The following is a 26,829-nucleotide window of genomic DNA, read 5'->3' as shown; positions in this document are numbered from 1 at the left end:
TTTCTCTCCTCCTTAAGGCCTTCCCATTGAAGTCTTTTTATACTTCTCCCAAATTAGTTTTTTAGTTGGGAAACAATTGGGAATAGTTGGGCCACAGGCACTAATAGGTAATCAACAGGTAAAACCTGTGATCTCTGCCCATAGTTAAGGAAATTTAATTTTTTAAAGTGCTTTAACACATATATGCGGGTTGGGTATAAGCTGACCTGTGTGTACATGCTTTTAACACGGAAAAGTAGTGTACGGGGAGTAAAACACTGTTTTTAAAATATTTGGACCAAGTCTAGAAGGAGGGGTTGCCCTAGGCCATAAACCAAGCATCACAAATACAAAGGATGATATTTGGAGCTATAACATATGCCCCTAATATATGAGGTCAGAAGGGGTACATGATGGCCGAAATGCATTAAGTATATGGAAAGGAAACCTATAAAAAACTGAGAAGGACTTCACTAGATTTCAGCCTGCCAAGCCAGCAAAAGAAGATCAGAAAGAAACAGCTGTCTGAGGTGGGCATACCCATGCTCAGAGAAAGTAAAGCATGTTCGCATATCAAGTACAAGCGGATACACTATGTATACAAGTATAAGGAACTGAAAGTACATAACGGATCATCTGATCATGATCGAACAAGGACATGTTTGAATATCACATATAAGAAGATAACCAATGATGTTGAAAGATGAATCTAATCACTGATGTCAAAAATTGATCCCAAATAGTACCAAATGAACATGATGGAATAAGATGATACTACATCGCAACTTGGATGCCAGCATATAGGATGTCGCTGTGAAGGACTGCAACATATAATGTGAAATGGTGTCAACTAGCAGCAATAGGAGAAACTGACAAGTGAACCAAAGAATGCTGATGCAACCCAAGGTCTTCACTGACCACCGTGGTACATTTCTACACAATGGGAATAAATGATCTGAGGTCGACCATGTGAGAAATCATTTGATTACCGGTCATTAATGTATACCGTTAACAAACGTGAGACTACTCACCAATAATGATAATGAGAGTCAAGGTACCCAGTACAATCTAACAAGTGCAAATAGATGAGCTGAAGTCAAACACCTGGAAGAATCTATCAATCAGGAGACAATGATGGTTTCCCATTGTCGATAGCGAAGGATCTACGACTGATGACTGCAAACCCCAAGGTACTTCCAAATGGACTCTAGACCTTTGCCCCAAAGCAATGAGTTGTAGTCGATGGGGAAAGATCCACTAGAAGGAAGGCATTATGGCATCCTTCATCAATCTAGCGCGAGTGTAACCCGTAGGCCAATAATGTGGGAGGAATCAGAAGAAAAAAGATGTAGTAACCCGACCGAAGAACGTTTCTAGCGTACACAAGATGTAGCTAACGCACGATAGAAACCCTCTGAACCAACCAATAATGAAAGCTGACACAGAGGCGACGAATCCACCAATAGGGTCAAATGGAAACCAAGGCATTGCACGAATCCCAATGTGTGATAATGAAAGTTGTTGTTGAACACAAGGGAAACCACTCAGTCAAAGACCCATGATACTAATCGATGCTGAGCACAAGGTGACATATCAATAATGAAAATAGGGCCAGGGTGTGGCTCTAGGCCTATCCTTAGAGCAATATGTCATCATCGATGAGGAAAAGACCCGCTAGCAAGAAGTCAATGGAGACCTTCTCAAACTGACACGAGTAAAGGACCAATATAACGGCTGCGATGATAGACAAGACATTGACAACCGGGGATGGCCAACTGAAAAATAGGTCAAGAGACACCGCAGAGAGGTCGACTCAGGATTATTTCCCTTGAACAAAAGCACGACTCAATGATGACCATGTAGCAGCATATGATAACTCTGTATAAGTTCGTCATGTAGGAGGCACAAATGAACTCTCCATATGATTGGAAGAGATAACCAATCGGAGGAGAACTGACTCAATAACAAGGTTACAACGTACCTAAATCAAACTAAATCCCGCCCAAATGGAGGAGAGACTTTCTTTTGAGTCCTTTGTTGAAGGGCGACACGACTGACTTTAGCTGTGAACAATATATGGAAATGTTGTCCCGTTCCCGCTCTTTTTTGGAATATGTAATTTTTTTTTGTCTTTTTCTTTAAGCTGAAAAAGAATAAAAGAATGCTATAGTACAGTGGAAAGAACGATTGTCAATGAAACAGATAATCTAGTTCCTGGGATGGGAAAATTCCTATGCTCAATGCAGGGAGGCAAAGCTGGTCAAGGACACTCAAAGGGGTGTTCCTTCCACAGGTCTGAGGGTGTGTCAAGTTGTAGAAGCTAAGGGATTGCAAGTTTGATTTTTGCAGAAGACATGGTTAAAAAGTGGCTTAAACACGAGTCCAAGTGAAGTCAGCTCAAGGCCAAAATGGTCAAAATGCAATGCAGTAGTACAAATCAACAGAAAGGAGCCTCTAGGTTATAAGGCCAGAACGAAGTGAAGAAGTAAAGAGGAATGAGTCTTCAACGCGCAAGTCATGGTAGGACTAGAGACAACTCTCGAGCCTACTCAATGAAACAGCATGGACAACCAATGTCAGTGAGGTGCTAACTACGATGCCCATGTAAAGGATGGCTCTACCATCGTGTCATGATTTAAAAATCGGTGAGTGAAAATGGCTTACTAACCATAACACGATGGGATCGACCCTATGGCAAGTGTATCGACAAATGGAGGCTAGTATGCAAAATGCAACGAAAAAATGGTTTCCTTAACCTATATGTCAGTGAGTAAACAATACCTGCCATGACGGGTCAGTAGTCATGGAACCGACGTGAAATTTCTGAAAAAGCGTCCAAAATGTCTTGAAAAACAACCTATTCCCGACAATCCAAGCTCACAAGTTAAAAGATTCATGAGACAAAAAAAATCAAGTTTTGAAAAAATTTGACATTTTCAAAGCTTATAAAATGACTTTTTGACTCACCATTTGTACCATTTGTGTTGAGAGCAAAAGCTGTGGAGAAAAAAGAGCAAACTTGTCCCCCAAAGAATTGGACTGTTCAAATTGCATCAAAATCATCAGGTAACCCCCAATTCTAGCTTGCATTAATTTATGATTGTTTTTAGAAATTTTTATTGAGATTTTACCGTAGGAATTTATGTTAAAAATTTCAACGCGGCATATACATGGGTTGGATATTATAAACCCACGTATACGCAGAACCTACACGTTACTGTGTATGAAAGGGACCTGCGTATATGTGGTTTGAAATTTAAACAAAAAAAAACTAATGGTTGGAAATCATTTTTCTTTTAGGATGTCAATTACCTGGAGAGAGAGGGAGCATACTACCATTGATAATGAAGTTATGAATGATCAGCAGGCCTTAGATGCATTGAGGGGATGTGGTTTATTGAAAATTTTCAAAATGCCAAATATGAAGGCCAACACCCGCTTGCTTGAAATGTTAATCCACTATTGGAGTATCGAAGATGATGCTTTTATGATTGATCAAATGCCTTTGAGGATAGAGGTAGAAGATATTTACTTTATCACTGGTCTCTCTCGGAGAGGAGAAGTTGTACATTCAACTGGCCGAACACGAGGTAGTCTTTCAGTGGAAGACTATGTGCATATATACTGTCCGGGGCATCCTGAGAAAATTGGAAGCCAAATTCCAATAAAACATGTAGAGAGTTTGTCCCTGAGGATCTTACTATTCACCATAGCTAGGATAAATAGATCAGCCTCATTGCACCAAGCGTCATGACTATCCATGAGCTTGGCCGTGGAGTGTCTCACTATAGTTTTTGATTGGTGTACACCTCTTCTTACCAACATGAAGAGCTAGTTGTCCTCCATTCAGAAAGGACAGAGCAAGAATTTTGGATACGGGACCATTTTGTGCTCCTTTTTCTTCGAGAAGGTTTTAGGGCTACGTCCCAGAGTATCATTTTCTATTAGTATCCCCCGAGATCCTTGGATGGGTAGGTGGGCCGACTTGATGAAACGCCTTGGAGGCGGAGACGTGCCGAGGACTACTTTTGATGATGAGTTCTTCTCTTGGTGGGAACAACAAATCATTGCTGTGGACGACTATCCCTATGCTGGCATGGATTTCAGAGGAGATCTGGACTTGGTGCTGCCACCAAACGCCGCATGGGGAGAGATAGGTAACCATTTTTTAAGTTTTATCAATTTTTAAGATTTTTTATGTTTTTTAAATATGAAAATGAACTTAAAGATATTTTTGATGGGATTAAAATACTGACATAATGATCATGTTCCAGATGTGGGTCTGGTATGACCAGATGGATTTCCGTGGCACAGGCGTCGCAGAAGAGGTGCCGAAGAGGCGGCTGCAGAGACAGAGAGGGTCCTATATGCAGTCCAACGAAACTTGGTGAGATTGACTCACTGAGTACCGATGGAGGCCATAGAAGATCTTCCTGAGGATATGCAGTGCCGCGTGGTAGGAGTACCATGTGACTGGGTTCGCCTTTTTTGGCGTGTGGCCAAAGAAGTAGTCACCTACTTAGCCACTCATCCTGAGCCGGGTCATTAGATATACTGGACATGATTATGGGAATTTAGTCCCGATTTTGTATATTATTTTTGAAACACTTTATGTACACACGGGCGATTTTATGATATATATATATATATATATATATATATATATATATATATATATATATATATATATATATATATATATATATATATATATATATAGATATATATACAGTTCCAGATTTTTGATGTTTGTTTTTATCTTGATGAATGAATGATATGCCAATCTAATGCTTGATTAGCAATAGAATCCACTAATGAATTGTCAGATCGTGGAATGTGAAAATAAGTAATAAAAACAAATGATCTTTGCAACACCCTCACTCTAAAAAATTGGCAATATAAATAAGGATCCCGAACCCGATAAATGTTATTCAATTGTGACACTACCAGCTGTGAGTCAAGATACACTACCAACGAATCAATTCCATAAGAAATAGCTTTGAATAGTAAATTAATGATGGCAGTATATTTGGCAATATTATTTGACGCAAAACCAATACATACTCCCCTTGACACCATCAACTGATCAGATGGATAATAAATCACCCAAGATGTAGAAGCAAGATTCCGAGAGTGCCGACTAGCACCATTGGTGAATCCGAAATAGACCAAGTCATCCATCAACACCTGCCAAAGCAAATCAAAAAAGTGTTAATATCACAAAAAACTCCTGATAGAATATGTACAAAAATACAAAATATATAAAGAAGCCATTGCTCAGTCGTAACCTATGCAAAGTACTTCTTGAGGTAGAGCCCATTTTGGGGCTCCGCCAACTTGTTCCCTTCAAAATTGACTAATTCATAAGTCCCTTTTTCTAAAACTCGTTTCACTATGAAGGGACCATACCACATAGACTTGAATTTGCCTGCCCCCAAGGCGTCTTTATCTTGGTCATAGACCAAGACAAGGTCGCCTTCAGAAAAGACTCAAGGACGGACAACTTTATCGTACTGAGTTTTAACCCTTTTCTTATGAGCGTCATTGATTATGGTGGCATCTCGATGCTGCTCATCGAGATGTTCCAAATGAAGGAAGTGATCTTCGAGACTAAACGTCTTCGGAAGGAGCTCAACAACCAGCTTTAGGGATGGAATTTTGCACTCAACAGGAAAAATAGATTCCAGTCCGTAAAGGGTGTAAAACCGGTGGCAGTGTTTACCGATGTTCGGTAAGACCAAAGAGCCGGATACAACATGGGATGCCAATTGGAGTGATTTTTGTCAATTGTCCTTTGCAGGATCATCTTGAGGGACTTATTCATGGCTTCGACTTGCCCATTGGCCTGAGGATAATATGGAGACTAATGCTCCTTTCAGAAGCCCAATTTAACAGCCAATTCGGACATCAGTTGGTTTTGGAAATGACTACTATGATCAGTGAAAATCTCTCTCGGGATACCGAAACAAGAAATAATTTGATTGAAGAGGAACAATGAAGCTATTTCACTATCGTTTTTATAAGTGGGCATGGCCTCATCCCACTTTGTAAAGTAGTCTATGGCCACTATAATGTACTTTTGATTCACTAATGAAGGCGGATTACAAGTAGTAAAGTCATTACCCCACTTTGTAAAAGGACCGACAGTGATAACAGGGAAAAGAGGAGCTGGATGCGTGCACATCTTCCGAGTATAAACTTGAGAAGGGTGGCAATGTTTGACTGCTTCAATACAATCTTTGAAAAGCGAAGGCTAAAGTAGTCGGCACACAATATTTTTTGGGCTGTAGAAACCCCTAAAAGATGACCACCAAAAGCTCCACTGTGGCAATCATTAAGCACAGACTCTACTTCCTTTAAGGTTAAACAACACCTAAGGATTGAACCGACTAAATGTATCACCAATGATGACATAGTTCTTAGCCAGGTGACGTAATTTTCGATGTTCATCCTTGGAGGAAGCGGGAGGGAACTTCAAAGCCTGGAGATAGATTATCATATCTCCATACCATGGAGATAGATTATCATATCTCCATACCAGGGATCTTGTGAAGAGATGAGGAGCAGTTGTTCATCGAGGAAACTTTCCTCATAAACAATATCTTCTCCACAAGGTAGCTCGGAAATTAATTCTGCAAAAACCAATGATTTCTTATACTTGGCTGACAAGAACTCGAGATCGAATTCTTGTAAAATAACAATCCATCGATTGTATTTGCCCCCAATCACTTGCCTATTGAGGACAAATTGGAAAGGATTGACCGCCGCTAAGACAAATGTTTTGCATAATAGAATATAATGGCGAAGCCGCTGGACAGCATGGACGGCTGCCAAGGCCAATTTCTCAATCGGAGAATAGTGTAGTTTAGGGCATACTAAGCCTCGACTCAAGGAGTAAATCACATACTCCATGAGAGCATCATATTCCTGAACTAGAACCATACCTATGGTTGATTCTATGGCTGCAAGATATAAAATGAAATCTCTACCATAATCTGGTGGACTCAAAAGCAGGGAAAAGATTAACACCTGCTTCAAGGAATCAAAAGATCGTTGTGCAAAGTTGTCCCATAAAAATGGAACTCCTTTCCTCAGCAAACACATAAATCCTTTAGTTATCTCAGCATAGTTTGCTATAAACTGTCTCAAGAAATTTTCCTTCCCTTGAAGACTTTGAAGTTGTCGAATGGAAGACGGGGGAGGCAACTGAACTATTTCCTCCACATTGAAGGGATCAACTCGAATCGATTCAGTTGACACAATGAACCCTAACAACCAACCAGATGTAACCACAAAAACACACTTATTGGGATTCAACCGGATCTTGTAAAATCGTCATCTCTCAAAAACCAACCGAAGGTGACTAGGATGATCGATCCTCATTCGAGAATGAGCAGCCAAATCATCCAAGTATGCTTCGATGACATGCTTGATGTCGTGGAAAGCATATGACATGGCCCGTTGAAACGTAGTTCCAGCATTTTTAAGACCAAAAGGCATCTTTTTGTACGCGAAGGTACCCTTGGGACACATGAAAGCTGTCTTATGCTGGTCTTCTGGACGGATAGATATCTGATTATAACTAGAGAATCCATCCATGAAGGAAAAAATCTCATTACCCGCACATTCATCAACTATCTGATCAATAAATGGTGTGGGGTAATTATCTTTTGGACAAGCTTTGTTCAAATCCCTAAAGTCAATGCACACTCGGATCGTTCCTTGTTTTTTATCAACCGGGACTGGATTAGAAACCCAATCTGTTAGAGGAATGGGGTATATGAAACCCACCTTGAGTAGCTTTTCTACTTCAGCTTTAATAGCTGCTGCTTTCCTAGGATTGACCGGCCAAAGCTTTTGATGAATCGGCTTAGCGTTTTCATATGTCTTGATCTCATGCTGAATGATGGATGGATCAATACCAGGCATTTCTTCATAAGACCAAGCAAATACATCCCGAAACTCTTTAAAGAGGTCGGTGTAAATTTGAATCTCTTCAGGGGAACACTTGGCTCCGATGAAGACATTTTTTATCACACTAGGGTTCCTAGAGATGTTTATCAGTATGGTTTTTGAAATGACTGACATATTACCTTCGGCACGGATGTGTGTTGGAGCCAAAGGGTTTGAAACTGTACAAACATCGCTAGTAAGCAGATTGGAGAACTTGGATTTGACTTCTTTCAATGGGGGAAGAAAATATGAACAATGGTGTAAATCTTCCCAAGCTCGATCTACACCCATCATTGGTTCTAAGATTGCTTCCTCAGATGTTAAAACCATATCTAAGCAATCCATAGCAGAAGTAGAGTCAAGGGTCCAAGCTGGGGCCACATCACCATCTAACTCTTCCTTTGAGAAAGGAGTAGGATGGTCGTTTGTAGAGTTAGCGATAGACTGATATCTAAGCTCTGCTGCAGACATAGGGAATGTCGTTTCACCAACTTGTCCTTCATATAATGTGGTCGTACGCGAAGGCAAGGTCCAAGGGTCTGAAAAATAATGAGTCCGCAAGAAATCTTCCCGTGAAGACTCTTTGGAGGATGAAATGGCATTGATTCTAGCTATAGGAGTGGGAAGATCAAATGTACCCATCAATGAAGAATACATCCCAACTCCTAGATTCTCGATAGGTTGACGGGGGTTATCCACCAATGGAACAGTAGAATCCGAAGTTGCTCAAGGGTCAACTGGAGAATAATCCAATTGATCAACCTTAACAATTTTCCCCTCATGAGGAAAACAAAGGACTCGAAATAGAGTCGAAATGATGGCATCCATTTCATAAATCCAATTCCGTCCTAAGAGGAGATTGTAATCTAGGTTGGCATCAATGATTTCTACTTCGATATTAACAACCTTTCCTCCAACACATATAGGAAAGGTTGGGATAATCCCGTGTAGCCTATGAGAATGCTCATCAAATGCTGTTAAGAGTGTGGGTGAAGGAAAAATCGAAGGCGATCCAATGGCCTTCCAACATGACATAGACATTACGCATGTGGAAGCTCCCTCATCTATAACTGTTCGAAAAATATTAGTTTATCGGTAAGTAGACTTTATTTGAAAAGCCATATGATGAGGAAGTCTCTTTTTGACATTGAGCATGTCAAAAGTGAGCAGTAAAGTCTTGTTTGGATCAACTGCCCCAATCGCTGAAAGCAAAGCACTTTGTTGAGTTGGACATGACTGGAGTACCACTAAAGCAGACATAGCGCATGGAATTTGAGCCAGATATTCTACAATGGAGTAGTTCTGGGCTGCCCTAGCATTAGAACTGATAGTCGCTCGTTTGGCGGAACCTTTCGTTATCCGAGGTATAGAGTCGACAGAGGGTCACTCAATATGAAGTGGATCTATAGTTCTGGGAACAGATTTATCCTTGGATGTTTCAACTTCACCATAATCATGTGACCGTGTAGCCACATTGACATTAGAACTCATCATGAAAACATTTGAGGAATTATCCCCCTCCTGGTTGCCCCCTGCAGAGGTACCAGGGTTTGAGTTCGCGCCAGCAAGCAATTGTTGCCCTTGGGGGAAAGGGTTAGTTAAGACAACTTGGGAGCTAGAAGACCCTTGTTGCACTAACAAGCACTGAGCATCTTGAATTTTTGGGCAGAGATGAGTCAAATGGTCTCCACTGCATAACTTGCATGGAAACTTAACTTTCTTCTTAGACTCTTTTCCACCCTCACCAGCACCATTGCCGGGTTTGTTCGCATTACCCTTCCCATCCTGATTCTTCTTTTTACCTCGTCCCTTCTTCTTCCTGTCGTAATTTTGATTTCCTTTGGGGTTAGAAGCCTGAACGATGTTTACGAAAGAAGGTTTAGAAGGTGCAGGAGTAGACGGTGCAACCTGATTGGAAGAATCAGTTTATATTGACAACTGCTGCAATTGGATTAGAAGGTTCACGGCATTTGCATCAATCGATCCAACAATTTCGCCAGCATGCAGACTTGGCTTCGGTTTGGCTATATGAATCATGGATCTAGGAGCATTAGGCAAGATTTTCTGAAGAGTCCCAGACTGAGAATATATCAGTTCTAACATCTGGGTGTGAAAGATAGCCTGTTCTTCAGAATAAGCTCCGGACATAGAAACATCCTTAGAGATCTCGGGTTGTAATGATTTTAAAAACCATTCGAGATGGAATTCAGGTGGAATTTTGGCTTTGATGAGCCTCTTTCTCCGTCTCTATTCTTGAATATGATTAGAAATGTGAGTAGTCGTGTCCTGATGAAAATTAGCTAGAAGTTCAGTTCCGGCTTCGTAACAGATAGGCAATTAGAAATGGTTTCAAAAAATGTTAGCCAAATCGGCGAAAGACATAAATGTGCTCCTTGGCAGCTCTATATACCACTTAGCCACATTCCCAGTTAAGGTGCGCTGAAATAATCTCAACTTGATCGAATCATTGATCAAGGAGTTAGATGAACACCATAAATGGAACATGGTTACGTGGTTGCCTGGGTCTTCACCACTATTCCCTTCGAATTTTTGGATATCCGATGGAAGTTTGGTTGGGACCAAAGGCCAAGATGGATTGTATCTGATTGGATCGTTCGTTAACTTAGTTAAGTCTGGCAGATTGAGCATGGCCAGAAATAGAAGTCACAGAGGACCTTGGGGATTCCACCCAGATTGGGCGGGGTTTCCAAAAGTTGGAAAAGAATGACCTAGATTTTGAAAGGCACCAGGTTGCCCAAAGTAACTGGTAGAACCTACTAAACCAAAAGGTGACCCTTGTGGTCCAACAAAACTCAGATTTTGACCAACTCCAACCAAAAAACCTCCGTAACCGACAAAATTTCCCCCTAACGAATTATTATAAGAAGCTGACAACCCTTGGTAGGGGTTCCAAGCATTAGCTAAGGGTGGAAAAATTTGAAATGAATTTATTGAGGAATACGGAACATTCCCTTGTTGGCCGAAAAACTGACTCCTAGTTCCTATCTTGCTAACAGTAGGGTTTTTCCAACTCTGGAAGGGATTACTACCTTGACCTGTGAAAGGAAAAGGCATAGACCCCACTGTTAGATTGGAATGTGGTATATGACCATTTCCAAATGGGAAACCTTGAAAAGAGGCTGATCAACTCATCATGGACGTGGAGGCAGTTAATGGTACACTTAATGGAACTGAAGGAATACCTTGAGAGGGCATTCCAAAAGGGAAGAATCCAAAACTGGATGCATGAGCTTGGGAACTTCCACTCGTCGACGGAATGGAAGTAGACCCAAACAAGGATGTGCTGGTAGTAGATCCAAATAACGATGTAGAGGGGATGGAAATAGTTCCTCCCCCTTGCATTGATATAGGAGTTTGCATACTCATAGCACTCGCGGTGGATGCCATGCTTCCAGCAGTGGTCATCGAAGGGATGTTTGTGTGTGGACCTGGGCTTGAAGGCCTGTGTGTTAGAGTTCCGACGTATAATAATACATCTAGATGATTAGAAGGGAGAGGAGAATTCAGAGCCACAATTGACTCTGAGAGCTCTTCTACCTCAATATTATCTTTCGACTAGAAGAGTACTTGAGAAAGAACTAGAGTTTTCCTCTTTAACTCTATGTTAGTACTAGGTCTACCTTGTACACTGATGCCCCCAAGTGGAGGATCAATCTCCAATGCGCCAGCTACCACTGGTTGAAAACCACTGGCATAATCGCTCCTACACCTTCTAGGAGAAGGTTCTGGACTCGTAGGTGAAAGCCCACGAAGTCTACGGGATCGTCTAAGTGATCGGTCAACCACTTTGAATTATTTTAATAAGATCTACTTAAAGACTTAAGAAAATTGAAAGTTAGGCCGACTAGGAGCACAGAACGCACACTAAAAATATCCCTAAATAATTCAGCAGTCAAACAAATTTCAAGTATTTCCGCTCTGGGTGATTAGTACCGGACACCAAAATACAAGAAAGTGAATAATAAGGACCTTCCAAAAATAGATTGGGGTAATTATGCCCCAAGTCTACTAGTGAAGGTATCATAGGTAGTTACGCTGACCTCCAGACAATAGCCTTTGCCGGTGCAAGCCCCCAAACTTCGCAAGGGTGCCCTCTGGAAGTACCATTGAACATGATGCAACGTCAACCTTAGGTGCCATGAGATTCCCCTCCGCAGCCACCTGTGTAGATCCCTAGGATTGGCAACTAAAGACACCAACTTGCATCAAAAGCTGGGCGGAACAGTCGTGAGGTAAGATTCGACAAGTAAGAGAGGGGGTATCTCTCGTCTTTATCTTCACAAACACTCGCGCTTAACTCCTAGTCATGGAGTTTTCCCGGTCTCCCTAACGCCATTGGATTTCACTCTTTATTCAGACTTCTATGTTTCACAATTTAGAGTGGCCTTGGAGAGTTTACTCTCCTCTCGCCTAATCCAAGGCCCTAAATAACCTAAAACTTGTTGGTGTATCTGATTGACAATATAAAAAGTTATAGTTTATTTCATTAAGCACTTGATTTTAAATGGCTGTTCTTTTTAAGTCAAAGGGACAATACGGAAGTGAAACTGATGGTGTTCTTATGATGAAAAAGAAATTAATGAAAAACTAACTTATTTGCAATGCACTTGTTTGTTCTTTGATGAAAAGCAACTTCTACTTGGGTTCTAAGAAACTTCTATAAAGCAAAAACTTTTCTCTTTTCTTTTCTTGTAGCAGACTTCACACCCACAAAAACTAAAAATCTATTGATGCTTTAATAATGCAAAACTACCCTAATGCAAAGTGTACATGATAATGCAAAATTCTAGATTACTCTAAAAAGAAATGAAAGGAATTTTTTTATAAGCCAACTTAAGTGTTTGAAAGGAATAAGAATTTTGAACACAAAATCTTTCCCAAAACAAGAAGGACTAATCAAAAAGATCCCAAATCACTCTCAAAAATCAAAAGAAACCAAACTCAAATTCAGTAAAGAAAGCAAAAACAACGTTTTTGAAGGACTTTTCTTTTGCAAAAAACGATAAAAACAACTTTTCAAAAGCACTCAAAATGCCACTGAAGACTTAAGACCGAAAGAAAATCATAAGGAAAATTTGTAAGTTATCAATTCAACACGAATGAAAACTTGAACAAAATAGGTGTTTCAACTTGCACTAAACGATCCAAAAGTAGCAAAAAGAGTTTTGAGAAAACTAATTAAGAAATCAGGAAAGACACACTTTCAAATTTATCAACAAGAAACTTTCGAAAAGCGAGAAAAAGTGAATGGCCACAAAATTGATGGCAAGCAAAGCAAGCAAACCATAAAAATGAAGTTTGACGCAAGGATTGTAAACAATCTTCTGTTCTAGAAGACCAAAATGATCAAGAACCTCTATAAGAAGCCTTGTGTGTTCAAACACAAATCATAAAACTCACTGTAAAGCAAATTGAGGCCAAAAAATTTTCAAAGCAGGAGAGAATTTGTAACAGTAAGCTCATTGAAAAATTAAATTCTAAAAACAGAAACTGACCACTCAGAAACCACACAGACCAAGAAACAAATCTTTCCAGAAAGAAAGATTTGAAAAAATCATGAAAAAAATTGTATACACAACTGTGTCTCTACACAGCTGCGTGTACACGCGCTTCTGCCAAAAGAAACTCGCGTATACACGGTTTCAGTTCACAGAAACAAGCGTGTGTATGCTTCTGTAAACAGACAAAGATGCGTATATGAAGTTTTACAAGAAAAATAAAAAATGAGGCCTGATGAAAAAGATCAGACTTGAAGTCTGAGTTCCTACAAGAGCAGGTAGTATAGTGACAGCAAGCAAACTAAGAACTGAGCCCTGATTGGCACAAAATAACCTAAACTAGGAATAAGAAGATTGTTATCCCCCGTGGAGTCACCAAATCTATTGAGGGAATAAGTCCCCTAGGGCTTTGGGTCAGAACCCTAGCAGAGCAGGAGTAATCTATAGTAAGAAACAAGCATAACAATCAGGCAACATGCTTAAACAAACTAACTATGAGAGGATGAACATACCAGGATGTCCTTCATTTGGGTAGTTCCAGCCAGGGTTCAAACCCTTTGCAACTACTAATGATCTTCGAACCTGCGAATTAGCCAATTCGAGTACACATAGCAGCATATAGATAAAGCATTATAGTGAAATCAACTTTATATCATATACATAGATGGTTAGTTATACATTGAAATAATCATTCATATATAAACCATAACAACAACATCAGATGCATAAACAAATTTGATATCAGGAACAAGACAACATTTCTTTTTATTGCAGAAAACTATAATAAAAACATGGAAGGAGTTCACCTGAGTCTTCCTCTTCTGGCTCCAAGTAGAACCGTTCTCCAGGTCCGTCTAGTCCCAGTCTTCAATAGCCTCTTTCCATAACCAATACCATGATATCTCCAAGCATATGAGAGAACATCAAAACTCAAGGAAACAAGCATTTCCCGAACTTGGGGAAGTGCTTGAAGCACAAGAATTCTTCAGACTTGATCTGGGGATAATCTCAGTATAGTAATTCTATCATTTCTCTCCTCCTTAAGGCCTTCCCATTGAAGTCTTTTTATACTTCTCCCAAATTAGTTTTTTAGTTGGGAAATAGTTGGGCCAGGGGCACTAATAGGTAATCAACAGGTAAAACCCATGATCTCCACCCATAGTTAAGGAATTTTTATTTATTTATTTATTTTATTTTTTATTTTTATTTTTTTTATTGTTTAACACATATACGCAGGTTGGGTATAGACTGACCCATGTGTACACGGTTTTAACACAGGGAAAAGTAGCGTATAGGGAGTAAAACACAGTTTTTAAAATATTTGGACCAAGTCTGGAAGGAGGGGTTGCCCTAGGCCATAAACCAAGCATCACAAATACAAAGGGTGATATTTGGAGCTATAACACTAGATATGTTTGTTGACCTAGTTATTAATGGTCATAAGTCTTAGGATTTAATGTAAGTCCTTGTCTAAGATTCTAGGATGATAATATTTGGAAATCTAGGGTTTTGCAACTAAACCCTAGTAGTAGTTAAATTCTCTAGTATGTGTGATATAAAAATCTGAGATCTATTTATATAATGATTGTTGAGATTGTGAGTTTTGGAGTTAAACCTTCGTATAAGTAAAAATCTCTGATGTATGATGACAATGTGATAATGTGAGATTTGTGTAAGTTTTTGAAATATGAGTTTTAGTTGTGATGATGGTTGATTGAAAATATAGGGATTGCAACTAACCCTAGTGGAAGCTAGTCATGTTAATGACTTAGCTCTGATTGGTTTTGATTGATTCTCTTGTATGAAATCTAGGATTTGTGTGAAACCCTAGTGGAAAATCTAACATATGTATTATGAAAGTTGTTAGATACCTTTTAGATCTATATTTGTTTCTCGGGTTTGCTATATGTTGTAGTAGGGTATGTTACACCTTTGAAAGAAACATTGAGACCCTAGATGGAATAAAATATGTTATGAAGTAGTCTAGGGTTTATGACAAAGTCCCTAGCAAGATGTTGAAGAGTATATGTCTCTTGTTTGTAATTAAGTTTGGGTATCTGATATGTATAAATTTGAAATGCTTCTGTAATTCTAATATGGCTAACTTTGTCCATCTATATTTTTGGTTTTACTCACTATCTAAGTTGTGCAGGTACAAAATCTTCAATATGGTGAAGATGTTCGTTGATGTGATAATCATGATGAGGATGATGATAACACTAATGAAAATGGTTGGAAGCCATGAAATATTCTTCGATGAAGAAAATAGAATAAATCTACCTAGATTAAGAGGGATTTTGAATGAAAGAAATCTACTAGGTGTTGTAGCCGCTACAACACCACCCAAATTTTTGGGCATATCCAAAATTTTGGGTACCCCACTTCTTGCCCCGGGCTTATAGGGTTTCGATAAGGCCTTTAACTTGTTACTCTCCCTATGACCCTTCCTAGAAAACCCTGTTGACACGCCCTCTCATGTTCCATACATTGCATCTGCACATCATGTTTTATCTCAGACATAGGCCTTAGGATCGCCTTAGGGTTTTGAAGGTCAATAGCTCCAATGAAGCGTTAAGAGTATCCCATGATTTTGAAACTCACCTTTGCATCATATTCATCATGATCAGTAGATTCCCTATATTTGGGCAGGCATGCATTCAATTTGGCTTTCATTTACGATTGATAATATTAAGGTTTGGGGAAAACCCTAGATTGTCAAAAGAGTGATCCCCTTCCTTTGTTACATAATTTTCATGCCTATAGGGGTGCATCCTCATCAACATCGTATTCTCCCCAGGTTCTTGGCAGATCCTTTGCCTCGGCATTTGCATTAGGGCTTACAAGAATTATGTATTCACCTTGCATCCTCGTAACTCTAAAGGTATGTGATTACATACCTAACCCTATTTTAAATTAATCCTCACTCTCTAGGATGTTTATCACCTTCACCCTTATCATCTCACCTTGAAGCGCGATCACATCAATAAGCGTTAGGTTTTATGGGGAATACTTTTGTCAGTGACTTCGCCTCACCATCACCCTCATTCCTTCCAAACTCATTAGGGTTGAAGTATCATTGTCCTCATCATGCATATCTTTGAAACCCAAGCTCACCAAAATGAGAGTCACCTTTTTGCTGCAATCTTGCCCTTATGACCTCACACACGCACTCCCATTAGGATTGCATCCCACTGGCTATGCATCATTATAGGAACCTCCCTTAATTTGTTAACACCACCTTGGATGTTGATGAGCACTAGTATTGCAATAAGAATGTTGCAACTCCTGGGGCTACCAACTTTACTTCATTAACCTGGGGTTCGTACAAACTTGGAGGTGATAGTGTTGTATACCCAAATAGATGTAATGGTCTACTCTTGTTACTTTTCAACTGGGGCGATAGACCACTAGGGTTTCTGAAACTAGTTTTCTATTGACTAGAAGAAGTCTGACTACCAAATGGAGAAGGGAAAATTATCTTTAATGAAAGAAAAGGAATGTTGCCTATTTTAAGGAATGAAAGACTGAATTGGAAGATTCTTGTAAAGTGACATGAAATCCTTTAGCTAATCATTGACACCTTTTTCTTGCAAAATAAACCTAGCTTATTCTTAGTTAAAACATGTGATGATCTAAACTAACTGAGCATGGAATCTGATCTAGGGAGTATTAACTACTGCATGTCTGTGCTAATTTAGAAATTGTAGAAAAAAACTTTTTTGATGTTTTCATTTTATGAATGTAAATGATAATCTTTACTTGTTCTTTAGCAGGGGAGACAAGTATGGAGGAAGAGGTCTAGACTGGTCTTAAGGGTATGGAAGCCAAGTGGAGGCCTAATCCAAGCTTAAATGACAATTTTGCTAAATTTAGGCTCAAAATAGGCTGCTACAGGGTTTCTTGTAGTACTACTACAAGATGTCCTAGTTCTACTACAAGATGCCCTGTTTTACTACAGGAAATAGGCCAAAAGCTTAGGAGATGGTAGGGAAGGTGAAATGAAGTGTGGGAAAGGTATATGATGGGGGAATAAGGCATGGAGGAGGTGAACACTATCCAGGGTTCAATCAAATGCTTCAAGATGGTTGGATTTTCTCAATGGAAATGGAAATTTTTCTTACAAAACAAGAATTTGGATTTAGGGTTTAGTGGACTTTGGCAACATGGGTGGATAAGGCTTGGATGAGGAAAATGAGATGAGGTCTCCCTACAATTTAGAAGCTCCTGCAACAACATACATTCTTGTCTACATTTATGCACAAATTCATCTATACATGGGAAATATTTATTAAATGGAAGAAAACAAAGTTATTACCATCTAGTGGCTAAGTTCATGAATGGAAGTGCTTTGAAACCAATGCAAAACTTAAGAGATAAAAAATGACAATTGTAAATCATCCTAAGAAACTCAAAGACAATGACCTACTCATCAAGAAACCCTAGATTATGCAACAAAGCAAGAAATTTGTTTTTGGGTTGGATGAATAGAACCCTCAAGTCATGATCCCATAAGGGAGATGAGGTGAAAGCCACTATCACCATCTTTTCTGGAGTGTCTTTTGTCACTATGATACCACTGATATAACTATCCACAAATGGAAGCAAACTAATTAATCATCCAAATACTTGCAAATTAACAAAACCTAAATTACTTCAGCAGCTAACTATGAATGTAATCTAAGCATACATGTACAAAAAGAGGAACCTTTGCTGCTAGGGTTGGGCCCTAACCCAAGAGCTTTATCCCTCTGATTCAACTCAATGCTGGATCAAGGGAATGCTTCTCATTTTCATTAAAATATCAAAAATACATAAGAGTCATCAGTCACAATGTCTTAGCTTGAAAATGCCTCTTGGCTACAATAAAAAAAGTCGAATCCTAATGAGGCTCTAGGCCTTCTTATTTATACAACTGAAGTTACCAACAAATTCCTTAAATTTAGGGAGGCTTGGCTCCTAAACTCAGGAGCAAATGGTCGTCAAATACCACTGCCTTGGTTGCCAATGATCTTAATGGATCAACTGCTTGTAACTCCGAGCTGATGAGATCTGGTGGATGAATCTTTGAGTGAGTGAGGAGTTAAGGAGGGAGATCCAATCTCATGAAATCCCTGTTTCTTGTCTACTTCGAGTTCCTGCATTTTAATTAGCCAAAATTTTCTCCAAAACATGCAATCAATGCATGTTAGACCACAAGACATGACATCTCATATTTACCTTTCATATTAAGAAAAATATAAAAAAACATGTAAAGAAATGTGAGAAAATTTGATTTTAGTAAGATGGAGAGTGGCATTAAGGTCCATATAATTTACCCATTGATGAGCCTCATCATCACCCCCCTACTGAAAGTGTTTCTCATCCTCTAAGAAACTCAATCTATGTCCATGTCTTTCATTGCTTTGGTGGCCTCCTTGACATTCCAGGCTTTTGTTGTAGTATCCTCATCTTGTGGATAAAATCCTACTTGATTCTCTATTTCCTCCCACTACTTTCTTCTTCTTCCTTTCTTCATTCTAACATACCCAAGAGAAATGGTGGACTGAGTTTCAAGCCAATCCAATTGACTTTGAGTCTCTGCAATGCTTTCTTATACTGAGTGGGGTCCTTTCTATTGCATCCCTCATTCTTTCAAGGGAATGATACTCCCAAGTCTTTAGGCTGTGGGGTAAGATGTTCCATATCCTTTGGAATTCTTGCTAGCTTTCATCCCCTAGAAATCTCAAATTTTCCTCAAAATGAGTGACTTCTTTCTCTTGCATAGCTACGTATCTTGGTGCAAGTTGGGGATCATTGGAAATAAGGTTGTGGGTTCTAATGACAACCATGGAGTTGTTATGTTCTGTTATGATGCAAAGTGGTTCTGTTTCTTCTCTTTTCAATGCCCTTTTTACTTCTTTTGCCCTGACCTCTTCATGATCCATCCATGATGCCAAGGCCACCAGTTGTAAGTCCCCTAGCTTTGGATTGGGGTCCCACACATTCAAATCTGTTAGGGACAAGTTATGTAGGTAGAATTCAGATATCTTGGCCTTGTCCTCCAGGGTGCTTTGGTCACAAAGATCAATGAACTTCCTATAGTCTTGTAAAGGCATAGTTTCTCGTTTTTCTAGGGTTTTTATCTGAAACTGCAAGAATTGTTCTTTGAGGTATAAGGCATATGATTTTGCTGGCATCCTGCACTGGAGTGCCTCCATGGAGAGACTTTCCATAGTTGCCAATTGGCTCTCTTTTTCCTATACTTTCCTCCTCAGCCATGTGTTCTCAACCTCTAGTTGAGATTTCATCACTCTTTCCCTATCTCTTATGCTACTCAACTCTCTACCCATTTCTAGTAGCTTTTCTTCCATATGGCCCACATCCTCTACACTTTTTGATTTAGAAATTTGCATCCAATAATGTGTCCTTGCTCTCTCCTTTTCAAGTTCAAAGAATAGAGGGATGGAAAATTTTTGTGGTATTACTCTTCCCCCCTCAATGAATCTGTAATAGGAGCTGAGGTTTGGCTGTGGGCTAGGTTCCTTCAGCTCTTGGGACTCTCCCTTTACTGTCTCTTGAGTATCTGTTTGTCCTTGTATTTGGGTTGCTGCCTCTTTTCCTTCCCTTTTCCTTTGTTGTCCTTCCTGATCCTGTTTCTGTGTTTCCTGTAGTTTTAACAGAGTTTCCTATAGGACTGTCTTTGTTTCCTATAGGAGACCTTTCCCTTTTTGAAAAGGGGTCAAAGGTTCTTTAACTTGTTTTGCTGAGGTTGACCTAGTGACAGGCCTCCTAACATAGGTGATTGGTGACCTTGGGGAAGCCTGTTGTGTTGTTCCTTCTTCACCTCTCTTTCCTAGAGGGACTAACTTCTCTTGTTCTTTTAGTGAGTCCTCTATGATTATAGGAATCTTGGTAGGTGTTTGAGGTCTCCCTTGTTTTATCCTAGTGCTCCTCCTTGTTTTGAAGTATAGGGGAGTCTGCCTCTGCCTCTTTCCTTTTGATTTGATAGGTGTACTTAGAGCAGTTAAGGCAACAACTGCCTCCTTCTTTGTGGGCTCCGGAGACACCCTTGGAGATTCCTCTCCTTCCTTGCTATGTATTTTAGGACTTGGTTCATCCTTTTGTGCTTCTTCCCTACTGTGTTTTTCATCCTTTGTCTCATTTATTTCTGCCTCCTCTTCTTTAGGCTCTTCTTCTTCTTCTTCATGCTCTTCTTCTTCAGGATCTTCTTGCTCTTCTTCATACTCTTCTTCCTCTTCTTCAAGCTCTTCTCCCTCTTCTTCACCACTAGAAGTAGGGTCTCTTTCATACTCAATGGCTTGAATTGCATCTTCTCTGTTCATGTCTGCAAATGTTGACCACATAATAGGGATTCTTAAGTTGTTTAGGGAATCTTCTAGTATGAGTTTGATCAATCCATGATGTGTCAGCTGCTGATGCTTCCCTTCTTGTACTTTGATGCTCATGTATATTATTTATTGCAACAAAAAGTAAGGCACACTAAGTCTTCTATGAGGAGGTAACTCTTCTCCAAATCTCAGCTCATGGAGGAGTCTAAACTGGTATTCATAAAATATACTGAGTCTGCCCTCACAAGAAATATACTTGAGAATGTGATAGCTTACTTCATCCCAAGGATATGGAATGCTCCCCCTTCTAATCCATTTTTTTCCTCAATTGGTTCCTCTCCTTCCAAGAAAAAATTCTTCTTGGCAAGAGTGATGCTAGCTTTATCCTCTTTTCTCCATTGCAACCCTAAAGGAAGTGTAGTGATCCTGCTAATGCTTTCAAGGGTAATTGTCACTGACAATCCCCTCACTATAGTAGTGGCACTGAATCTAGCTAGAGGTATGAGTGACATTGCAAATTCCCTAGCTATATCATCATCATATCCCCTAAGTAGCTCGAAGAATCCCAACCATTGATGCCTTGTAAATATTTCTACCACAAGAGGATGTTGATGTATTCTAGTTGTTCTGGTGGGCTCCCTTCTGTTGAAACCCCCTGTCATCTTTTCTCTCTGTCAATCTATTTGTATGAAGTTTTGGTGGCTATAGCTTAAGAGCTTCCCCAGGTGATGAGGGTTTAGAGTTTAGGAGGGTGATGACTACAATTCTCCTTTTACTCTACACAATCCTCCACATAATTCTACCTATCTCTATGCACATTGTAATCACTAAAAGAAATGACAATTTCTTTTCTTTTTCTAAATGAAAGCACAGAGGATATGGCACCTACCTTTCACTGCAATTATTTGGTTGAGTATAATTCTTGAATTGCTAGCCCTAGGCAACCCCTCATAGAATTTTTGACAATCCTCCATGTTTCCTGTAGTCTTCCTATAGGTGCTCACTGTAGGATGTCGAGACTAGCTTTCCTCATTGTTTCCTGTAGTTTCTCTGTGTTTCCTATAGGTGCTCATTGTAGGATGGATGAGACTAAATTTTCCTTTTGATGGCTCCTCGAGGTGGTCTCAGCTCTCAAAATATCGAAATGAACAATACCTTGCATGAAAGTTAGGGAATATTTCTATTTATGGTCGATTTCATTGAGCGATGTGTTGGCTGGCTGAGTACATATTTCTCCTTTTGGGCCTTTGGTACCACTATTTGTTATCATGCAACCCTTCTTCGTAATCATCACCCAATCCTGTTCGACGTAACTCGACCACCTTTTCGATTTATTCCCTTTTTGATGTGAACTTGCCACGCGTCCAGCTAACTAGCACTTTAACGTTTTGTTATCAGGCTAAGGGTGGCCAAGTTAACTGGCCACCTTCGCTTATAAAACCAACTTTCTACATATTCCTATAATTTTAATCATATTCATACTTATGAGAGAGTGTGGATGAGGTGACATACCTGTGGCTCCTTTTTCCTTGTTGATGCATGCTGGAGGGTGGATCTGTTGTGCTCATGTTTCAGGTACATCTTCTCTACTGCTCTTTTTGTTGATTTTATTCTGCTAATAGGTTGTCTTCTTGTTGATGTGCAGGTGTTGGCTTCCTCTGTTGTTGCTGAGATTTGGAGAGGTGCCATGGTGCCTGTAGTTGTGCTTCTCTTCTTCTAGTGCATGGGTGCTGAAGGTTAGGCTTGGAGCCTGCTGCTACTTCAAAATAGGTTGCTACAGGGTTTCCTGTAGTACTACTACAGGAAATCCTATAGTTTCCTGTAGTACTACTACAGGAAATCCTATAGTTTCCTTTTTTTTGAATTTCTATGGACTTTCTTTGCTTGGAGGGTGAATAGGTATTGGAATGAGTGGAAGGTGTGGCCATGGAGTGGTAGGTGAGGTAGGCTGTTGTTGGTATGCCCTTTTGATATATCTATATCTATAGATATATATATATATATATATATATATATATATATATATATATATATATATATATATATAGATATATATATATATATATATATTTTCATTCTCTTTTTTTCTCTTCTAAGTAGATTTTTTTTTTTTTATGGACACAGAGGGTGACATGGTCATGAAGGGTGTTGGCTGAGATGTGGTGAAGTCAATGGCAATTTTTTTTATTATCCAAAATGGGCCTGAATCATAATTTTTCCATTAGAATTCCTTTCTTGTAGATTTACAAGACTTCCTGTAGTACTACATGAAACTCCTGTAGTAACTATAGGAAATCCTGTAGAAGTCACAGAATTGCCTGAAATTTGGTATTTTTATTGTTGGAGAAGAGTATGGATGAATGAACATCGAGGTCATGGAGGAGATGAAATGGATGAAGAAAAACATGGGGTTTTGCATGGCTTGTTTCCCTATGATCTATAGGTCCATTAACTATTTGAAAACCGACAAAAACCAGAATTATTATGAGTGGGTAGGTTTGAGGTCCCTCCCGTTATTTTTGTTCTCTCTCTTTCTCTCTCTCTCTCTTTTTGAAAGACAACTAGGTTACCTCAAAGGAGGTTTTCATCCTGGTTTCCTGCCCTGGGCGCCTCAAAGGAGGTTTTCACCCAGGGGTCTTTTATTTTTCTCTTTTATTTTTTTATTTTCTCAAAGAGGTTTTCAACATAATAGTGGGCCTCAAGTGACTCATGGAGGTTTTCACCTATTTCTTATTTTTTTTTTTTCTAATATTCAATAGTACTCAAGAACTTGGTGAGGTGGAAGTCGAGACTCCTTTAATCACCACTACTGCCTTACTGATGTTACTGATGAACTCCTTCTTTGATAAATGCTTTTTGTAGATTTTCAAACTATACCCATTGACAAGAAAAGGGATACCTTCTTCATCAATGGTTTTTATCTGAACAACCCCGTTGTCATGGAACTTTTCTATCATATATGGGCCCAATCATCCGGTCATAAACTTGCCTTTGAAATCTTTGAACCTTGAGTCATACAACAAAACCCAATCACCTTCTTGAAATAGTTTGCCTTTGATATTTTTTTTCATGCCAGATCTTTCTTTGTACTTGAGTCACCTCTATGTGTAGGAGGGCCTGCATCTTGAATTCATCTAACCCATTTAGCTGGAGCAACCTCTCTTGTTGTGCCCTTGTAACATCTAGATCCAATTGTGCTGCCATCCTTAAAGTGTTGTACTCAAAATCGATGGAGAGAAAATCCTTCTTCCCATAGAACAAATCATAAGGGGTGAAGCCAATGGTTGTCTTCTAAGTTGTATTGTAGGCTCAAGTGGCCTTCACTAGTCTGTCAACCCAATCCTTCCTATTGCTACTAACCACTTTTGTTAGAATTCTTTCCAATTCTCTATTGGTGACTTCCACTTGTCCATTGGCTTGAGGGTGGTAAGGAGTGGACTTCTTGTGCTTGATATTATGTTGGATTAATAGATTCTCAATAATGTGTGAGGTGAATTGAGTGCCCTGATCAATGACTAGCTCTCTCAGGTATCCAAACTTGTAAACACATTCTCCATCAAGAACTCACCCACTTTCTCTTTTGTGGCTACCTTGACAGCTTTGGTTTCAACCCACTTTGTTAAGTAGTCAGTGCACATAAATATGTAATTTTTTTTGTCCTGATGGAGGATCAATGGGGCCAATGAAATCCATGCCCCACTTGTCAAATGACTCAAAAGTCACTTGAGGTTGCAAAGGAATTTCATCCCTGGGAGTAGGTTTCCCCATTCTTTGGCACCGATCACACTGGCTAGTATACCTTCTTGCATCCTGGTGGAGAGTGGGCCAGTAATAGCCAGCTTGTAGTACCTTGAAGGCTATCCTTTTGGCTACAAAGTGACCTCCACAAGGCCCATCATGACAGGCCAGAAGGATGTCAAAAAATTCCTCCTCCTTGACACATCTTCTCAGAATTTGATCTAGGCCCAACTTGAAGAGATTGCCCCCAATCCAAGTGAATGGGGTGCTTTTCCTTATAATTATGCTCTTTTCCTTGGAGGATAGATTTGGAGGGAACTGTGTAGCTACTAAGTAGTTGGCTATGTCAAAAAACCACGGAGAGAGAACTGAAATGGTGAATAAATGCTCATCTGGCAGCTAGTCATTGACCATTCCTTCCTCACCTGCAAACACAGTCAATTTGGACAAAAAATCTGCAACTACAATTTCTTTGCCAGGCTTATCAATAATAATTAGATCAAACTGTTGTAAAAAAAGTAACCATCTAATAATTCAAGAATTCACATCAGGTTTGTTCATCAAATATTTAATGGAAGCATGGTCGGTATGTACAAAGTTCTGGTAACCAGTAATGTAATGTCTAAATTTATTCAAGGAATGGACAACAACTAGGAGCTCCTTTCCAGTGACTGTGTAGTTCAACTCAAATTTGGACAAATTTTTGCTGATGAAGTAAATGGAATAAGGTAGCTTGTCATATATCTGGCCTAGAGCTACTCCTATAGATTTTTGAGAGGCATCAACATGTATGTGAAAAGAAAGAGCCCAATTTGGGCCTTGGAGTATAGGTGAAGTAGTCAACTTTTCCTTTAGGGTTTCTAGGGCCTCTTAGCAGCTTTCTGACCATACAAATTTGGAGTCCTTGGCTAATAGTCCAAAGAAAGGTGAGGCTACCTTGATGAAGTCTTTTATGAATCTCCTATAGTTTCCAAAAATGCGACTTTGTGACCTCCGGTGAGTCGCAGTCCTACAAGGTCTGCAAAACCGCACTCTTTATGCCTTAAGGAAGCAGACAAAAGATGCGACCTTCATTGTTGCAACCTTAGGAGGACCTATGGAAGAAGGAAATACTCTTAGTATCCAAATGATGAGGAGATCTGGGAGGTGTCATGCACAAAAAAGAAAAGCAAGGGAGAACAATCTTCTTAATAGAGTTATACTTTATTTTATGGAAGTTACATCATTGGTTTCAAGAATGCAGGGTCACCTTTTGGTCTACTATAATGCTTGGATCATGGATAAATCTCTGTGACATTTTGAAGAAACCTTCATAACTTTTGAAAATATAATTCAAAGGGGTAAACCTCACGGATGAGAGCATTTAAACCCAAAGTAGGGAGAGCTATATACCTCTTGGCACTATATTTACCCCCCCCACAAAAGATAACATCGTTTGAGAAGCTTCACCTTAAACACCACTAGATGAGATCGGTTCAAGCTAAAGAATATGGTCAGAAATTAGATTCATTGATAAAATTGTGGTGTTAAAAGAGACTAAATAGGGGTCAAAATTAGTATTACATTCTTGGTCATTATTTTAATCTTCCCGATATTGTTCTTTGACTATCAATATGTAGGTGAATAATATGGTTTTTTTTCTTGCAGATCATTGGAGGAAGCAAAAATATGACCTAGATGAAGGGAGCTAGGGTTTCTACAGAACCCACACAAATAGGGTTTCAACGAAGAACACAATAGCAAGAGGTAGTCAGGTGTGGGAAAGGCACAACGACAGGCACTTCAACAATTCATGTCTTCATGGTTTCTCAACAATGTCAACAATGAGACCCAACACTAGGGTTTCCTTTCAGCAAGCTAGATGCCCCCTTCCAGTTTCCAAGAACCTTTCAATAAACTTGAAAGTGCATCACCAAAATATTGATGAATGTGAGCGAAGCATAGTAGCAAGAAAATAGGCTTGTCCCAGGATCGAGCATCTGCAACCTCACCACATATACACAACATGGGTTCTAGGGTTTACAAAAACCCTCTACACCCACTTCCTCTTCTCCATCATGATGCAAATATTCATCACCATAATATCAACAACTATGCTAAGACTGACTTGAGCATGTAATAGTCGATTAGGCTTGAGAAGCAAGCATGTAATCTCAAGAGTCACGAGGGTAGTCAAAAGGGCATGAGGGGAGGTCAAAGGTCACGATAGGTGAACAATCACCTGACCTCTATAAATGCACTCTCATGCCTCATTCCAAATGGACTTTAGCACTTGAGTTAAATCTAAGACTAGAGATAGCCGGTTTATGCTT

Source organism: Pinus tabuliformis, chromosome 7, assembly GCF_031772625.1.
Source record: "Pinus tabuliformis cultivar Carrire ecotype Pingquan chromosome 7, CPIR1, whole genome shotgun sequence".
NCBI lineage: Eukaryota > Viridiplantae > Streptophyta > Pinopsida > Pinales > Pinaceae > Pinus > Pinus tabuliformis.
Note: the sequence above shows the minus strand (reverse complement) of the source record.